The sequence below is a fragment of the Macrobrachium nipponense genome, chromosome 8 (assembly GCF_015104395.2).
Source record: "Macrobrachium nipponense isolate FS-2020 chromosome 8, ASM1510439v2, whole genome shotgun sequence".
NCBI lineage: Eukaryota > Metazoa > Arthropoda > Malacostraca > Decapoda > Palaemonidae > Macrobrachium > Macrobrachium nipponense.
Genome location: NC_087203.1, coordinates 80,344,645 through 80,364,860, shown reverse-complemented (window position 1 = coordinate 80,364,860; position 20,216 = coordinate 80,344,645). Strand labels below are relative to the sequence as shown.

The 20,216-nt window shown below is 37.1% G+C and overlaps 1 protein-coding gene across 1 annotated transcript in view; it reads right to left on the bottom strand.

Moving 5' to 3' along the window:
* Positions 1 to 20,216, bottom strand: part of LOC135222879 (adenylate cyclase type 3-like) — a 628,074-nt gene that overhangs the window by 201,594 nt on the left and 406,264 nt on the right.

The following is a 20,216-nucleotide window of genomic DNA, read 5'->3' as shown; positions in this document are numbered from 1 at the left end:
AGTACTGGAGTATCAAGAGCCCACCACGTTGCCGATTTGTCCATCACATCAAGAGACAAATCAAGCACAAAACATAAAAAAATGGAACACCGCACCGGGTAAAACATCAAGATCACATTAACGAAACCACCACATGATGCACAGAAGCACCTGGCAAAAAACCCACATTATCAACAAATGAGACATCCTTGAAGACTGCAGATTTGCTCAATGAAATGTGGATTCAAGTGTCTCAATAAAGAGCAGGATGTAACTTACTGAATTGTTTTACCAGTGATGGGAGGAATAATGGCAGTCATCTCAAACTCTTCGGACCTCAAGGAATTTTCCTCCAGTTTGCAACACAAGACAAATAAACCTTTCATTGGCGGTGTTATTTTATATCGGAAGGTGTTTACACTGCTAGAGGGCAATAACTAAGGGGTACCAATACATAGCTAGAGAGCAATAGCTAAGGGGTACCAATACACAGCTAGAGGGCAATAGCTAAGGGTTACCAATACACAACTAGAGGGCAATAACTACGGGGTACCAATACACAGCTAGAGGGCAATAGCTAAGGGGTACCACACGCTAGAGGGCAATAACTAAGGGGTACCAATACACAGCTAGAGGTCAATAACTAAGGGGTACCAATACATAGCTAGAGGGCAATAACTAAGGGGTACCAATACACAGCTAGAGGGCAATAACTAAGGGGTACCAATACAAACAGATAGAGACAATAACTATAGGGGTACCAATTGCACAGCTTTTAGAAAAGCAATAACTAAGGGTACCAATACACAGCTAGAGAAGCAATACTAAGGGGTACCAATGCACAGCTAAGAGCAAATAACTAAGGGGTACAATACATATGCTAGAGAGCAATAACTAAGGGGTACCAATACACAGCTAGAGAGCAATAACTAAGGGGTACCAATGCACAGCTAGAGAGCAATAACTAAGGGGTACCAATACATAGCTAGAGAGCAATAACTAAGGGGTACCAATGCACAGCTAGAGAGCAATACTAAGGGTAACCCCATACATAGCTTAGAGAGCAATAACTAAGGTACAAGTACACAGCTAGAGAGCATAATCAGCTAAGGGGTATCAATCACAAGCTAGAGGGCAGATAACTAAGGGGTACCAATACAAGCTAGAGGGCAATAAGATAACGGGTACATACACAGGTAGAGGCAATAACTAAGGGGTACCCAATGACACAGCTAGAGAGCAATGAACATAAGGGGTACAATGGCACAGCTAGAGAGAATAACTAAGGGGACGCTAATACACAGCCTAGAATGGGCATTAACTAAGTGTACCAATACACAGCTAAAGAGGCAATAACTAAGGGGTACCAATACCAGCTAGAGGGCAATAAACTAAGGAGAGTTACCCAATACACAGCTAGAGGGCAATAACTAAGGGATACCAATACACAAGCTAGAGGGCAATAACTAAGGGATACCAATACACAGCTAGAGGGCAATAACTAAGGGATTAAAAAAAAGAACTAAGGTGTGCAATAAAATAATTGAAAAATAATTCTCTCGCAATATCGAAAAATACACCCCACCCACCAGCAACCACTCATCTGTACGACAAAACACTTCCAAAATAAAATACCGATGCCATCAACGTTGAGAAATGTCGAGAAAATGTCCATGTACATCAGAAATAGCTCGTGTTTTGCGGTTTCCCTGGAGTTACGTTATTAAAAGTTGATAAGTTCTGAAGCGCTTTTACCTAGATTAAAGATTTGAGGGACGACTCAACCCCTTTGTCAGTTCGCAAGTGAAGAAAATGAAACCGCCAGCTTTTGACATTTTTGAAAGAATATTATCTACTAACAGATGAATCCTACATGAAAATCAGACAAGCGTCAATAAATCGAACTAAAAAGCAGTAAGAATTAATAACGAAAGGTCTGTCTGAGTTAAAAATGAACTCCCTATGCTGATCATTTGTTAAGAAAAATAGGCAAACACAGGGGACAACATATATATATATATATATATATATATATATATATATATATATATATATATATATATATATATATATATATATATATTAATTTAAAAAATTACAATTATCATTGAATTATATGTCAATAGAGAATACATAATAACACTATTTATCAGTCTACTCAAAACCACAGCCTTGGAAATATCTGGTCGAATCCAGAAGAAACGTCGGCATAAAATATTAACTTAGATTCGTATTACTCTACGGACATTGTACACCAGATTTCAATAAATATAAATTTCGTAAAATTCATATATCTTTACTTTTCATATGTATCCTATACGAGCGTTACTAGCCAACCTAAATAGTAATGAAAAAGCCGTAATCAGAAAAATAGAAGAGAACTTCTATAAAATAAATGCAGCTGAAGCAGCAGTCTCCTTCAATGCTTGAAAGAGGGTCTTCTACCTAAAAACGCTATTTTATGTAATATCACAAACTATTTTTTTCCTTGTTAGGCCTGAAAGGAGATTTCTGCATCTGGAAAAGAAACAACATTCACTACGGCCCAGACAGTAAGGAACAGACAAATCGCCTCTCGTGCAATCATTATCAAGAAAGTGGTGGGTCTCCATAACTTGGAACCGAGCGCCCAACTCCAAGCTTCAAGTTTCAAGGCAAGACATGAATCTGGGGATTTAGGGAGCCATATTTCATAAGAAGCTTTCTTAGAACCGACTTCATTAACGAAATAACCGTCTAGCACGACGAGATGTGGCCCAAAGGGACCATAATTACAACACGGCATTACCTTGCCACCTTCATCCTTTTCCTGTATAACTTTTATGGCGCGTTTTAAATTATTACTTCATATATTCGGTTCCGCTTCCTAAGGTTTCTTCTTCTTCTTCCGGGTGTCTGTGTATTTCGGTGCAGTCCACTAACGCTCGCACATGTGTACTTCGGTCTGCTTTTAATTTATGCAAAAAATTCTGTAACATAATAACTGTTTTTTTTTCTTTTTTTCTTACATGGCGTTAGGATACATTAAGCACATCTGTTTCAGCAATACTTGTCTACCCATTTGGAAGAAATGCAAAGCTTTCGAAGAATGAGTGTATATTTTCCACAATAAATGATGCTTTAGCGAAAAAGATCAAGTGGGCAACAATCGACTATACATTTTGGCTACGGCAATGTAAGCCTTAATAATGATATCTTACTATAATGGGCGTTATGTCTGTCCGTCCGTCTGTCATTCAATCACGGCCAAACGGCTGGTTCGATGGAGCATGAAACTTGGCAGGGTTATAGTGAGGACCCCTAAGATTGTTTATAATGGGGTTTCAAGCAACAAAAGGCACCAAAGGCGCGGAGGGGGCGCGGCGCCTTCTCCGAAACGGGGTTGGTTCAGCCCGTAGACTTAATAACGTTACGAATTTATCATACCTAATTTTCGGTATACATAGTTAATAATATGACTTTCGATTTTCGGTATATGTACTAAATATGACTTACTATCTAATACTGTTGGGCAGGGTGTGACAGAAAGAGAGTGAGAGGGAGAGGAAGTCAGAGAGGGAGAGTAGAGGGGGTGCCAGAGAGAGAGAGAGAGAGAGAGAGAGAGAGAGAGAGAGAATTTATCTGTTGCCATTCAGAGTTACCCCAGGCAACGCTGGGTTGGTCAGCTAGTAATAATAATGTACTTAACATGCAATGCCGCCCGATACTGAACGTATGTATTTGACGAACTTTTAAATGGTTAAAAGATATATTAATGACGTAACATGAGCTACCCTTTGTAAAATATATACAGTATACATTGAGCGAATAATATTTAGATGGCATACCACGTCACATGAACGTAGCAAGCATTAGTAAAGACAAAATATTCTAGGGCTCAACATACACGCCGGAGAATGCAGTACTCATACTACAATGTTTGTGATTATGTCTCGCCTGTTTCAATTTTTTTCCAGTTCTAACAATTCTCCATCCTTTACAGAAGTAGGTCTATTGCTCTGTCTTAGGTTTTTGTCCCAAAGGCCTCTACGTTTTGAAAAACGGATTAATTGTCGCATCACAGCCATCAAATCCACTCACAAATTGACTTTTAACATAAAAGAAATATGACAGGGCTTTACCATAGACTTCTGTTGCATTTTAAAAATGTTAATTATTATAATGAACGTAATAGAACAAAATACTCATACATGGCACAAATGGAAAAAAGGAAGGGAAGACTGAAAACATGAACAGTAGGTAAATAATAAATACGAATATAAGCACAAATCATAGCTGTGACCTACCCGCTTCGCACAGGGAAGCATAATGTCATGGAGCTAGTTTAATATTTGCATGATGAACCGAACCTAGCAAGAGTGTTTTAATTAACTGCGAGCGTCAGCTACACGGATTCATTATATTATGTAAAGTGGAAGGTTATAATATTCTCTCTCTCTCTCTCTCTCTCTCTCTCTCTCTCTCTCTCTCTCTCTCTCTCTCAATTCCAAATTTGATGAGGAAAGACGATAGACAGAGAGATAGAGACCAAGAACAATTCTGCTACTTAGAATGAAAAGATGTTTTGAAACGAAAGGAACTTAATATTCAGGAAGCGCTCGAGTGCGTGCGCAACAGAGGAGAGTGGTACAGCTTCTACGAGAGAGAGAGAGAGAGAGAGAGAGAGAGAGTGGGTGTTTTTGACAGTTTCTGATGCTGTGAAATTTTTCTGCACTGAGTGTTATCCGCGTCTGCAGATAAAAGATGAATAAATGCGGTAATGAAAGATTTCCGACATTTTTTTTCAACAGTGCTTACATTAAAAACTGAAAACACACAAAAAAAAATTAAAGATCATATTAGTACAGCTTTTACTCCTAAAAAATTATTTAAAAAAAATCTATTTTATCAATAATAGCGTTAAAGACAAACTATATCAATTTTCCATTACATTCAGTCACAACGTTCGACTTTTACACGAATTCAGCAAGGAACGTAAAATGAGCATCCAGCCTTAAAGAATATGTATCCACACACTTCGATGTCTGTAACAACGATATTCACATCTAATATTACCGTCGTCCAACCCGGAGACAGACTCTCCCACAACTGGCCACTTTATAAGTATGTAGACCGAAGGTCTTGCCCAGAGCATCTGGAGACTCCGCAGTGTTCCTAGGGTCAGGACTTGCTGTCTTGACCCTCACTGACATTACCGGCAATTAATTATAATCATATAAGTAATAAGAATAAGAAGAAAAAATAGCAGCTACCATCATCGTTAGAGCTTCCACATTCTTTTAATTTTTATTCAATAGTAATGCAATTTTATTTAGTTGAAATACGCAGTGCAATACTACAAGCTTCCCTTTATACATTGGGGCAATGTTAACTCAGAAAATACGTCATTTATGAAAGTAGACATTGAAACTACAACCCTTCATAGACGTAGAATTCCAACACTGAATGGTGAATAAAAACACTGAAAAATAAGATGTGTTAATTGACTTCCAAAACTCTCAGTCAGTAACCAACATAAAAAACTCGACTAAATTCAATTCTGCTTTTCGACTAGACACGAATACACCTTCCAGAGGGTGGCATGGGCTGGTCTGATTATCAAATTCCTCAAAATTGGAAAACTACAAGAATATCTTACTGAAATGAAATAAATATTTGTACTATACGTAGACAAGTTTGCCAGTGGGAAAAGAAGAATGTCCACAAATACACCCAAAAGTACGTACCCGTAAGAACTGGGAAACATTTAAAAACACCAACATAAAAGTTCATGGAAAAAAAGGAAAGTATCCGAAGTATAAAAAAGGTGTCTGCAGAAAAAGAATAAAGTTGAAAAATGAAAAAAAGATGTAGGGAAGAGCGAATGTCAATAACAAAAATATACCACCTGGTGCCCAACGAGTCGTTACATCACATATATATTTTACTTTCATTTTTCAGTGGAACAAAATGGACCCACTGGAAAACACCCATAGCGCAAACACCTCCAAAAAGGATGAATGAATTCAATATTTTAAAACCAGATGACTTTAGGCCCAATATATAACCAAGAGTGGGAATACCGCATACAATGAAACTTATACGTAGTGAACACGACTGGCTATATCGACCGTCTTAAATCACCGTTATATTGGGCAGTATGTATGATTACAGCATAAAAATATATAGAATCCAAGTGAAAACAAATAAAAGGTTCGCCGAAGTTTCTTCGTGCAATCGAGTTATCTGTACAGCGTATAATGCTGTAAGCCGCAGCCCCCATGAAACTTTCAGCCAAGGTCCGATGGTGACCTGTCTTATAGCGTTGTCAGACGCACGATCATGGCTAACATTAACCTTAAATAAGATGAAAACTACTGAGGCTACAGAGCTGCAATTTGGTATGCTTGATGATTGGAGGGTGGATGATCAACATACAATTTGCAGCCCTCTAGCCTCAGTGTTTCAAGATCTGAGGCCGGACAGAAAAAGCCATCAAATGGAGAGAATAAAACACAAATCCAAGATCCGCATTTAAATCAGGAACCACCTTAAAATAGAGATTTCCTACTTTGCTCCACAGCAAACCCCTACACTAAAATCCTCCAAAATTTATCAATACTTTTTTTGGAAGTCGTTTGCAGACAGGCCGACACGACCGATGACAGTCTCAGTTCAAAACTTCGCTGTCGGAGGTAATGACGAACATTGACATCTTACCGATTTTCCATTTATAATCTGCACCGATCTGGCTCTATTGCCCCATGATTTCTCTCTCTCCTGCAATGGCTTGTTATGAGGCTAATTCCCTTTCTTCACCGCAAATAACACTAATTGTCAAAATAAAATCGTCTCTGCATTCTCTGGTTTTCATGTTACCCGATCAAACTTTCTCGCCCACAAACACATTCTTCTTTCCAGAATCAACAACATGAAAGGGGTCCTGTTTTATAACGAACTGTTTAGTTTTGTTGTACATCCACTTTTCACTTTCTCCTGCTTCCCAGACCACGGTTATTCCGTTTCGCAACAGACATTTCAATTGGACTCAGAAACCAAAGTCGATTTTTTATCTGCAACCCACACGCTGGTTCGCAAGCTGCCTTCTTTTCCTTTATTATCTTTCCGTTATAACTGTAATTTCGAATTCACATTCTTCTGAAAATAAAAATTCCAAACAAATCTACATTTCATTTTCTGTATACAAATGGACAAATTTCGGCAACTAATTTTTTTATGTTTGATTTTCATGTTTCCTTCTTTTAACCATTTCTTCTCATTCGTTCACTTTTTCGTTATATTTTTACAATTTAACTTTTAATTTACATCAACCACATGTACACAGACCAAACCTTTAAGCAAAAAAAAATAAATAATAATAATAAATCAATCAAAAAAAAAAAAAAAAAATACATTCCGTATAACGGATATACCAACCTAACTCAAATAAACCAGTTTCATGACGAGATAAAGGGGGAAAAAATGCTTTCTTTTCGTTCGATCAATTCCCCATTTAGGTCACCTTGGCCTTCTTCATAACCCACTACATTTCGTTCCCCGAAGAGGTCATCTCTGATCTCATCCATTATTCCGAAGTTCTTATCCCAATCCTATTTACTTCTCATCTCTATTTAATTCTCCTTATCTACATACCAATGCCACCGCTCCAGCCATTCCGGGCTCCTGCAAACCCAATCCTTCGTCCGCATTTCAAGGTCTTTGGGAGTCTTGGGTCTCTCTCTCTCTCTCTCTCTCTCTCTCTCTCTCTCTCTCTCTCTCTCTCAATAAATATATATAAATATATATGGATATATATAATATATATATTTGTGTGTTGTGTGTGTGTGTGTGTGTGTGTGTGTGTGTGTGTCTCTCTCTCTCGTAGTATCTTCAAATAAAGACAGAAAGAGCACATAAAATTGCATTAATTTATATATTCTTCCCCCCCTCTCTCTCTCTCTCTCGCTCCCTTTGTGTGCATATGTTACTTTGCATATATTTGTTCTCTCTCCTCTTTTATGTGCATATATATAATATACTATATATATATATATATATATATATAGTATGTATATATATATATATATATATATATATATATATATATATATATGAATATATATATATATATATATATATATATATATATATATAGAAGAGAGAGAGAGAGAGAGAGAGAGAGAGAGAGAGAGAGAGCATGAAATTGCACCATTTCACATTTCATCCTCCTCTCTCCTCTCTCTCTCTCTCTCTCTCTCTCTCTCTCTCTCTCTCTCTCTCTCTCTCTCTCTCTCTCTCTCCATGCTGAGCACGTTTCAAAAACAGGGAATATTAAAAAATTGTAAAAAGAACAAGTGATGAAAAAACGAGACTTGAAAATAACACGCGTAAACTTACCAACACGAAAGGCAGAAATAAATACACCGGCAGACTAAAAAAAAAAATAATGAAAATAACAACCCGGAAAAGCAACAACACACACCGTCATGCATGAAACTCTAAGTGGCTGAAAGATACTGTGTTAATTAGAAGAGAGAGAGAGAGAGAGAGAGAGAGAGAGAGAGAGAGAGAGAGAGAGAGAGAGAGAAACAATCCCAACCAATTTCAATCAAAAATTCTTTTTTCTAAAAATCGCACCAACGTCTGCCAAAAATTTTCTTCGCTCTATAAATATGAACAACAGCAACAACTTCGACTCAAAATTTGTCTTTTTTTTACAAATAACAACAACAACAGCAACAACAACAACTCGGGAAAAAATTCTTTGTTCTAAAAATGAAAACACTCGAGGCATAAAAGGTCTGGCAGAAAATAACAAAGCGAAGGAGAGAGAGAAAAAAAAGGTATGACGTGGTACAGGGGACGTGGGCTGCATCATAAACACTGTGCGAAAGGAAAGATATTGTATACAAAAGCGTAAAGTAAAATTCACTGCTCACATAAAAATGTAATTTCAATAAGGAATTCTCAAACAACTGTTTAAAAAACACTGAATGCATGATTATAATTGGCTATCAATCTGAGCCTGTCTTTCCAAATCTGTAGTAAACTGATTAACCATAGAATAAATAAATAAATAAATAAAACTTTCATACAAAAACCTACGGAAAAGTCGACAGTAGTCGATCTGTAAAACTGAACTGCGTCGGGTTTGGCCTATTCTTGGATGGGTGTCCACCAACAAACGCCAGGCGTTGTTGGGACGGACTCTTCTGCGACCAACTACGTGAGCACGGTTATGGGGCTCACTACCTCATCACAAAATAAATGTTTAGTACTTGCAACAGACATCTGGAGTCTAGTGCGAAAGGATACACATTACTTTGAGAGAGAGAGAGAGAGAGAGAGAGAGAGAGAGAGAGAGAGAGAGAGAGAGAGAGAGAGCATTAGTGTGATGAAGAAGAAACAATTCAACTCTGGGTAGTGCACAAACATTAGTAGATTCTGTGGGATGTTTTGAAACGTTCCTGAATAACAGCTCTTTTGTTAAGGCCTCAAAGCGAAATCTCAGTAAACTTGTTTGTCCTTTCCCACCCAAGGTTACAACGTTTGAGATTCGAAAAGCCTTCTCATAGCCTAGCATGGTAAACCAATTACAATTTTCCTTTTGTTTCATCATTTTATGAATGACTGGCTTCACCTGGTGGTTGTTTGATATTCCTTTTCTTTGTTTTTTAGTTGATTTTATTATTACTATTATCATTGTTAATATTTTTATTATTAATATTATTTCAGTAGATGAAACCTATTCACATGGAACAAGCACACAGGGGCCACTGACTTGAAATTCAGGCTTCCTAAGAATGTTGGTTTCAACCTCCCACCGCAGACACCACACTGCAACTGTAGCTGATCATGATACAGAGCCAGTGATTTTCCACCACCCTGGGGGAGACGCGAACCTGCGACATCAGAGTGACATGCCACGACACTAACTGGACCTTACACCAAACTCCAACTCACATGCAACATTAGTCACGTGAGTCTGAAAAAAAAAGAGAGAGAGAGAAAAAAAAGAGGCTGGTGCGGACCTTTGGACCGTGATCTCTTTGGCTGTAAAAATGACGTCCACGGGCCTATCGTATCTGTATATCAAGACATTTTAAGTTTACACTCAGAATTGCCACAGAAATAGTGAGGTTTTTTATTCATATGTTACATTTAATGTAACATATGAATTTCATTAGTTTACATTTTCTTTCGCGCAAATCTCACAGGCTAGAGCCTTCGAATATCTATTTTATATCATCCGCGCCATTTTTATATTATTATTTTTTTGTGATCAGCTTGAATGTCTGTCGGAAGGAAGACGTAAAAACTTGCGTATGAAGTTTTTCAAAAATTTTACAGATTCCTTAATGTTTCAGATAGCCACTGACTAAATTTTGGCATGGGTCCACGTCAGCATTTTAGTCAAGAATCTTTTTTCGCATCAAGTTCTCTTATTGTCATTTGTGTGCAAAAAAATATATACATATATGTACATACACATATTATATACATACAGTATACATAATATATATATATATATATATATATATATATATATATATATATATATATATATATATATATATATATATATATATCACAAACAAGTTCAAAACAAGACAACGACCGTTAGCTATATTCGAAGCTATTGGCAAACGCTGGATTATCGTATGAAGCACAGATTACGGCCATGTATAAGTCGTCGACTTGTATTCAACCTGTTTGTGATAAGTGTGCAATAAGTTGGCATCGTGTGTTTATGAAGTGGTTCCCTGCAGTGTGGAGGACCTCTTAAGCTTACGAAAGAAAACGGAAACACGAAAGATTAAACTGATAATTAAACTGGCTATTTAACGGGATGTGGTAATCTTACTGATCTCATAATGTATCTATTCTCTTCTTTCCATTTTCTTGCTCCTTTTTTATCCGCGTAGGGGTTCTACTCTGTGGAAGGTTATTTCTTCAGCAAATGACCCTTGAAGCTTGTTCCTTAATGATGTTTGCAAATCTCGAACAATAAAAATAAAATGATTATCTCTTTCAAGTGTGATAGTATCATTCCTCTAATAATCAACTGCAAAATCCTGTTTAGTGATCACGAACTTCATACAGAGAGAGAGAGAGAGAGAGAGAGAGAGAGAGAGAGAGAGAGAGAGTGAGTTTAATAATTATCTTTTCCTAAAGGTATGAATTTGTATTTGAATAAGATACGAATAGCCTTAAGAGAGAGAGAGAGAGAGAGAGAGAGAGAGAGAGAGAGAGAGAGAGAGAGAGAGAGTTTACTGATTATCTTTTCTTAAAGGCATGAATTTGCATTTGAAAAAGATATAAATTACCTTGAGAGAGAGAGAGAGAGAGAGAGAGAGAGAGAGAGAGAGAGAGAGAGAGAGAGAGAGACTAAATACCAATATTGGTGAGAAAAATAAAGAAAAAAAAGTCCCGCAAGAGGGAAAGAGAGACGATAACAACAGTATACCATAATGCGCAAGGCTTGTCACTGTCAACCGCCTGGTGTGTGCTACGGCAGGAAACCGTTCCGGGAACTCAAAAAGTATTAGAGATGCCCTTCAATATAAAAAAAATATAATAAAAAAACATAGTTTCATGAAAGACTTAAGACGAACAGAAAAGTTAAGAAGAGCTATATCGGATCAATTATAAAGAAACCTAAATGTTTTCCAATGACGTTTTCTCCCACATATGTAATGAGGTCATTAGCTCAATTGCCACATTATGTCGCATCTTTTGTGTTTTCCTACGCAAATAATGACGCTATGGTTTGGTTTACACATTAGTGACAATAATAATAATAAAAATTTGACCACTGGAAAGAGTCAGTTTATAATAACAAAATGTGTCAAAACTATAAAAAAAAATAGTAAAATTCTTTCATGAGATTTTATTAATAATGCTCAAAGGTAGACGATATACTTAATTTAAACCATAGCCTCAGTTGGGGAGGTAAAAATTAACCAAAGACAACAAATGATCTAAAACAAAATGTGAAAGAAGTTTGATACATAAATAAAAACGGTATGTTAGTGAATGAAGACATTTCACTTAATAAACTAGTATGCAATGAACTCCCAGTACAATAAAAAAAAAAACCTGGAAAAAGGTTTTAAAAAATCTGCTAAAGATCGAAAATGTGTTTTGAAAGCGGCCAGATGTAATATGGTGCCTACGAGTAAAAAAGTGTTTTCATATAATTTGACCTTTCTGCGGGCTGTGGTTTTTATTTTTAAATGCGCATAATCATCCGGAATCACCCAGAAAAGAACTTTTATATTGGTAACTGATTATCTGTAGTGTGGAATACAAAATCTACAGCGTGTCCCACAAGGAATTTCTAGATTTACATTATGAATTTTACAAACGTATTTTACCATGTATTATACACAATCAATGAACTAAGAAAATTAACTAACAAATTTCCCAATTCCTTTTTCTTTAATTCCAGGATAAATAACTGTTTTCTGTTTCCAACAATTATATAAACCGTTGCAAATTTCCTTTCCTGGGGGGGGTCCCTGTAAAACCGAAAGCCCTATAGGTAAAGGTGTGGTAAGTTTCTCCCTGATACTTAGAGCATGATCTTCAGTTCACAACAATTTCTCAATAGATTATAATTCTCTTCAAACGGCAAGACTGAATAAGATCTGAAAGTCAAACAGACTGAAACCGCATGCGGCGAAGACACGGTTGTAAATTTGTCTAATAGGACTTGTAATGCTACATAGACATAAATCACGATATAGCAGTGAAGCTATATTTAATAAAGATATTTGTCGTTTACATCATAAAGCTTACAAAAGAATATCAGGAGTCAGTTGGCGGGAATATGTGAGAAATGATACCATAAGGGTGAACTAATAATGAAAAGGAGGTGGAGACGGCTTGCATATGTCCATGCAAAACCCCAGGGAGAACAGTCATGTCATGTCACCCGGGCTTCAGTGGCGAAAAGAAGAGTTGGAAAACTCAGACACACCCGAATAAGAACTATGAGAAGGGAGGCTGAGTGGAGATCTGTGAAAGTCAAAGTACACGAAAGGCATCCGTGGCAGAATTTCACAAGGGATCCTTTGCGTCTCGGAACTGGAGTCGATAATGATAAAGATAAAGTAAATTACTGTGCGTCTATATATATGTGCGCGCACGCACGCGGGAACGTAAATGCGTGCGGAAGAAAGAACATTCCATATTCAGTTTATCCCGGTTCTGTCCCATCTTCTCACAGTGTCAAACTCGTAAGAAGAACGAAAACTGGACAATAGAGAAAAAATAAAGTCGAATTGAGAGGAAGCTTATTGCCAAACCTCCATCTGTTACAAAGAGCAACGATTCCCTGCTCAGCACTAACTCCCAATCCAACCATCCCCCTTCCCTATGCTCGTCTTCCCGTCTATACGCACCACACAACCTCTCCCTTAAAAGAGAAAAAAAGAAACCTTCAAAAGGAGGGGAAAATTACCTTATCCAATCTCAAAAAGGGACCTTCCCACAAGGAGAATCCATTAGACTAGTTTCAAAGACACCATGGGCTATATACCTCTCTCTCTCTCTCTCTCCTTCCTTCCTTCATGTCGCCCTATTTGCCGGCATTCCCTATTCCCCTCAGGATAAGCATTCAATTACCACCGCGAAGGGAATCCTCTGATGATCCCGGGAGCTCTGATTACCACCTGGGTAATTCTCCCGCCCCGCACAAAAGGGATCATGGCGCAAATAAAGAAGAATCGTCCCTCCAGGTCAAAGGAAGGTGGTTGTTTTCTGGAGCCAATTTTTCCCCCTCCTTCTCGCGCTTCTCATCCCATACGGTGGACAATATTCGCGGAGCAAATATTTGCCTTTGCGTCTATAAATGGCTGAATTGGAATAAGGAATTCGAGATTGGCACGGTTTCCCTATGATGAAATGTTGTGAAATAATCTCCCAAATCGCCTGTTTTTTATGGTAGCTTGTACTTTCCTGGTCAAATGGTAATAAGCACTCATCGTGAAATTCTCTTGATTAATTACTCCTTTTTTTTCTTGATTTGAACTGCAAAAAAATTCTATTGGAAACATCAAAATTTTTAAAAGCCACCATAGATACTGCGCCCACAGAAAGAAGAAGAAAATCTTTATCCATACATCCATATATACTAAAAAAAATAATGTTCTAAATGTAAATACGAAAATTCATTCTATTCATGAGATGGTCGATGGAAACTGTCCCAAAATGAAATCCTCGATAAATTCTGGGAAAATATTATCATCTTAAAACCTACTGCAATAATTGACAATCTTTAAACCGGCTGCAATTACTGACGGAGGATTTTGATAACATTAAATTGCAGAATATTTGAATATAAATTCAATTCCACTTTAATAGGAAATTTGAAGTTCACTCTGCGAGTCAATGAACGCCTAGCTATTCCATTAATCTGTGGATTTCGTAAATAAATGAGTATAAGCAAATGAATTCTGATATATTTTTACGAAAGTCCAACTCTTCTATTGAGCAGCATGGAGTCTCACTTGAAGGTACAGAAGGTAACTAATGTTTTTCATTTCATATGATGGGCTCCTCTTTGGTTCAACAGTTAGCTAATAAATGTGGCATTGAATGAATGTATATACGTATGTATGTATGTATGTATGTTGATATCTATAGTTCATATATAATATAATATATAATACATATTTATGTGATTAAATTATGTATAGTTTGTAAGTTGTGATAGAGACCTGTCTCACACACAGATTACACACACACACACACACACACACACACACACACACACACACACACACACACACACACACATATATTATATATATATATATATATATATATATATATATATATATATATATATATATATTCACACTAATTTTAATTCCTAATCTTTAATTCAGTCAATCTTAAAGTTTTGCCTCGTTTCACGTTCAACATAAATATTTTAATCTATAGTCTAGGATTTGCCACTCACAGAAGCATTTATCAAAAAAAAAGTCACATTATTTCGTGGGCTTATGTTTTTGGTTGAGAGAGAGAGAGAGAGAGAGAGAGAGAGAGAGAGAGAGAGAGAGAGAGATTAAACCTGCCAGGTACAATATGTTTCACGTTCTGACAAATAAATAAATTGGTGCAATCCAATTTTTATTAATGATGTAAATATCATAATAGTGATAGGTTTTCCGAGGGGTCAATTCTGGAACAATTTTATATATAAATAATATATGCTATACACACATACGAGTATATATTCACACACACACACACACACACACAACACACACATATATATATATATACATATATATATATATATAATAGATAGATATATATATAGATATATATATATATATATATATATATATATATATATAATGTATAAGTGTATATACATGCATATATATACATATATATGTATATATAGTTTGTTCGTGTGCTTAACATGATCCCCACTTACAGAGAGATGGCTCCAGTATACTGAAAACTAGGTTTTCAACAATCTTCATATGAGTTTGCTTGCGCCATACCTCTAGCAACACTGGCTGTGACCAACCTTAGATGACCAACCTCAAGATACCCCATTCACTATTCAGGTCATAAGAATCTGTACAGAAACGGGCCTACATCCTTTAACCAGCAAATGCAAAAATTGCTCTCGATCCTAATCAAGGACTAAAAACGAATCTAATTCAATGAAAAATAAGCTTATGCATGGACGTAAAAAAAAATCACAAGAAAAAGAAAAATTCACATGGATCTTGCAAATGCGTTTCCACGTTAACTCATTCACTAATACGAGAGCTTCCATTACGCTAATGGACGCAAGGGTTTGCTGTAACCAGCTCGCTTATATTCCATATGAGAATATTCCATATGCGATAACAATGCTGCGTTTTCATGCAAAAGGATAAGTGGATATCTTGACAAGACAAGATACGTGGACAGGAAATTTTAAGGAAAAATTCTGAGCAGAGTTAAATGGCATCGCACCGATAATTAATCTGCTAGATGATGGGACTCCTCTCAAGAATTTGTTTCTTTAGAATATTATTCAGTTTTTAAGGTACTTACGGAGGGCCAGATCTATAATGGCTTTGATAGGTGAGACTTTCCTGAAAAAGTTGGTCAACTGCTATATTAAAATTTTCTAACACTGATGAGTCAATATTGGTTAACTTGGCTTATAAAAGAGACACGAGACTGACGCTTGAAACCGTGGAACATGGAAGTCAGGAGAAAACTTCGAAGCTTTCAAACATGGAAAAGAATAATTCAACATTTCGTTTGATATGCAGACACAAACATTCCATAGCTAAAACGAAGCATATTCTACCACGAATATGTACTACAATAGATTCACATCAACCGTTCACTTGATGTCTAGGCCAGCCCCTTAAGACGCTCCTGATTGGCTGTTGATAAGCCAATCAGGAGCGTCGTAAGAGAATGGCCTTAACATCAAATGCACGATTGATATGAATCTGCAATAGCTAACGTTTCTCTCTGGTCTGAAAGAAGCCCGGCTAGAAAATATTCAGATCCAAATTAAATTCATATTCGTATTCCAGCAAAAACAATATATACACGGCGAACCCGGAAATATTAACGTTTACCACAGGCTGGCTTTGTCTAATTATGTTCACAAGAAGAAATGTCTTAAAAGCACGGCAGCTTGCAGCTCACATTAAGTCGTTATAAACATACAGAAAGCGTCCCCAATGCATGAACTGGAAAGCGAAACTGAAATAAACCGGAATGCGCAAATTTGCTCAGAAAGCTGATGTCCCAACCAGACAAGCAATAATTCTCACTTCGAAATCACATTTCTATTTTATGTGAAAACAGCATTTCCTGTAAGGAAAAGAAGTATCTTGGAATGAGACTATTTTACATCATTTCACTTCTGGTGAATGCTCAATAGATTGGATACATGTTTTGCATAAAGACATACGTACTTAAGCAGAGAAATAACATTCACAATTCATGCAATTTCAGACATTTTCGTTATGGTAATATTGATCGTGTATATACACCACATGAATACAACACATAAAGGAATGGAATGGAATATAGAATTTAGGCCCAAGGCCTAGCACCGGAACCTATGAGGTCATTCACTGCTGAAACTGAGGTTTGAAAGCTTCAACAGGAGGAAAACCTCGCAGTTGCACTATGAATCAAGTGTTCGGAGAGGGTGGATAGCAAAGGACCTCAAGTAATGCCCACAGTGAACCACGCAAGGTGCACCAAGGGCACTAACCCCCCACCCCACCCCACCCAACCCCATACAACACATAAATTATCATGACGTCAGTATCAACAGCACCAACCACATTTGTCACAACCATAACTACTTCATGAAAATAAAAGAGCTTCGCTGCTGACTGTCATTGAGTATCCTTAACGTCTTGCTATTTAAGCTTTCGAGATTCTTTACGACCCAAAGCCACTTGCACCAGACCGCTAAGCTCGTTTCAAAATTTAGAAACCTTTGGCGATATCTATACAAAGATGGGCTGTTACCTCTTCAGTAGTTTGTCCATTTACCAAGCTTAGAACCATCTTAAGGGTATAAACTCTCATGGGCGAGTTGACAACGATTCGTTGGAATCAAATAATGTTTTCAAAATTAGAAATTCGAATTTCGTCATTAAAATTGAATTATACATACCAAGCATAAACCTTTTGTTAGGTTTCAATTATAAACATCCACAACATATATCCGTATTTCATCATGAAATCGTATCAACATATATGTATGTATATGCATCTACAGTACTCGTCCTACCAGTTTGAGCTGACAGTATTCGTAGTAGCAGGTCGGGCTACATATACACAACTACACAAACACATGCACGAATGCGCACGCGCGCGCACGCGAGCACACACACACACACACACACCTTGGAGAAGGGTGAGGGAAATAAATGTCCATCGAAACCACAATGGACGACCCTCAAGTTGTAAAACTTACCTAATATTTCAATTACCTGTGAAAAACCTGAGAACATGCCGACTGGAGTTCTAAAGGTCTATTTTCCAATAGCCTTTCTTTGGTGGTTGTTGTTGTTGTTGGAGGGGAGGAGAGGGGAGGAGGAGGAGGAAGTTGGAGAGCATGTACTATAACATGAACTAACGCGCAACAATAATTGAAGGGGAAAATTACGGCAACACCTAAATAAACAAATACTTGAAACCAACACAAATGTGTCAGGCTTTTTAAATTTACTGTTAAGTATGTTTGACATAGATAACAATCATAAATGATTTCTACAAAAATGTTTTTGTAATTTGAGAAATGGAGAAAACTGAGTTTAAAAACACGCAAAAGATATATGTCTACGAATACAAATTAGCAACATAAACGAACAAGAGCTTTCATCGATATTACAGATAGTTTTGTTTTATTTTTTTATATATATTTTCTTTGCTAAACTTTCCTTATTCTTGCTCTTAAAAATTTATCCACCTCTTATCACTGAACCTCTGTCATTTTAAGTGAAGGGCCATTTTTAGTTTTCTGTAACCGGAAACTATTGCGCCGGCTTTGTCCTCCGGCCTCAAATCATAAAAACGACTGAGGTTAGAGGGCTGCAAATTGGTATGATGATCATCCTACCTCCAATCATCATACATACCAAAGTTCAGCCATCTAGCCTCAGTAAGTTTTATTTTACTTAAAGGTTAAAGTTAGCCATACCGACCGCGGCTGAGTTTCATGGGCCGCGGCTAAGAGTTTTATAGGCCGTGGCTGAGGCCGCCACCGGACAGAAAACTCGATTTCTTCGGTACATTTTTTACCGGTTTAAGTACTTGGCCGTTTCAAATTCCTGTATTTGCAACAAGGAGCTTCATATTCACTTTGAGGCTTCCCAAGCCTCATTGTGACCCATCACCAAAGAAAATGGCTCCCTAGGGTCTGCTGCAAGCTAAGATAATCAAAACGTTCAAAACGTTTCTTTTATTCTCTTGAAAAATGATGAGGATGAATACCGCTTGGTTCTTCAGGCACACTGAGGAATCAACCCTACCCTTAAAATGCAACGGGTAAATAAGAGGACTTTTAATCGTCTTTCCCACTGCAACATCGGAGCGAGACACTGCAGAGCATTGCCACGATTTGCTTACACTAGAGCTCATTCTCGACAACAATACTACCTTTATTCAGGAGGCGAATCAGCGCAAAACAAACAAGGGCTCTTTTGTAACAGCAATCTCCCTTTGAAAACGTCCTCTTGCTTCCCAAACAGAGAAAAGGTTATATATATTCTACATTTAGTATGTTCTCGTTTGGTTTTCTTTATTTCCACGTTCATATATATATATATATATATATATATATATATATATATATATGTATATATGTATATATAATATATATCTCAGCATTTTAATAACTTTGGCCAGAGGTAGTAAAAACACCACGCGTGAATAAACATATTTCAATGGGAAAATACCATGAAAGAACTAAAACTCAATTATTAAAATTCTATACTAAAAGCCAAGGTGAAAAAAAAGATAATAATGCAAAAGTTAACAAACAAAGGAAATAAAGTAGGGACCTAGAAATTGGGGTTTACGGAAGCAGCGCACCTTTTCTAAAACTTCAGGCGAGAAGCTTTATCGCGCAGTCTGGAATTGGGAATTCAGCCTTACAGTTCTAGATAAGGCGAACGCATAATCTCTGCAAATAGGCAGTGAGATATGATAACCCTTCACCTGCAGTTCGGTGAGGCAAGGGGTAACAAATGTTAATTCGGTAGTTTCCATACAATGGAATATAGAATTTGGGACCAAAGGCCAAGTCCTGGGACGTATGAGGTCATTTAAGGGCTGAAACGAAAATTGACAGTAAAAAGGTTTGAAAGGTTTAACAGGAGAGCAAGTAAAAAGGTTTGAACGGTGTAAAAGAAGGAGAGCAGTTTCACATTGAATCAATTGTTAGGAGAGGGAAGAAAGTAAGCTGGAAGAGAGATGGAGGTACAGCAAGAGGAATGAAAGAGGTTGCAAAGAACCTAAAGTAATGCCCACAGAGCACCAAATGGGGCGCACTGGCGGCACTACCCCTCTACGGGAAATTCGGTGGTTTGAATATTAATGCAGATGGACCCATATGAATAATACCAATCATAATAGATTTTTTAATGATAATCGAGCATAAAAAAACAGAAAAAAAAGAAAAACAGAATAAGAGCACACTGAGAATAGATGAGCAAAGGACGTCAGTCTTTTCTGCAGCATTTCAACAGTATAATTACAAAGAG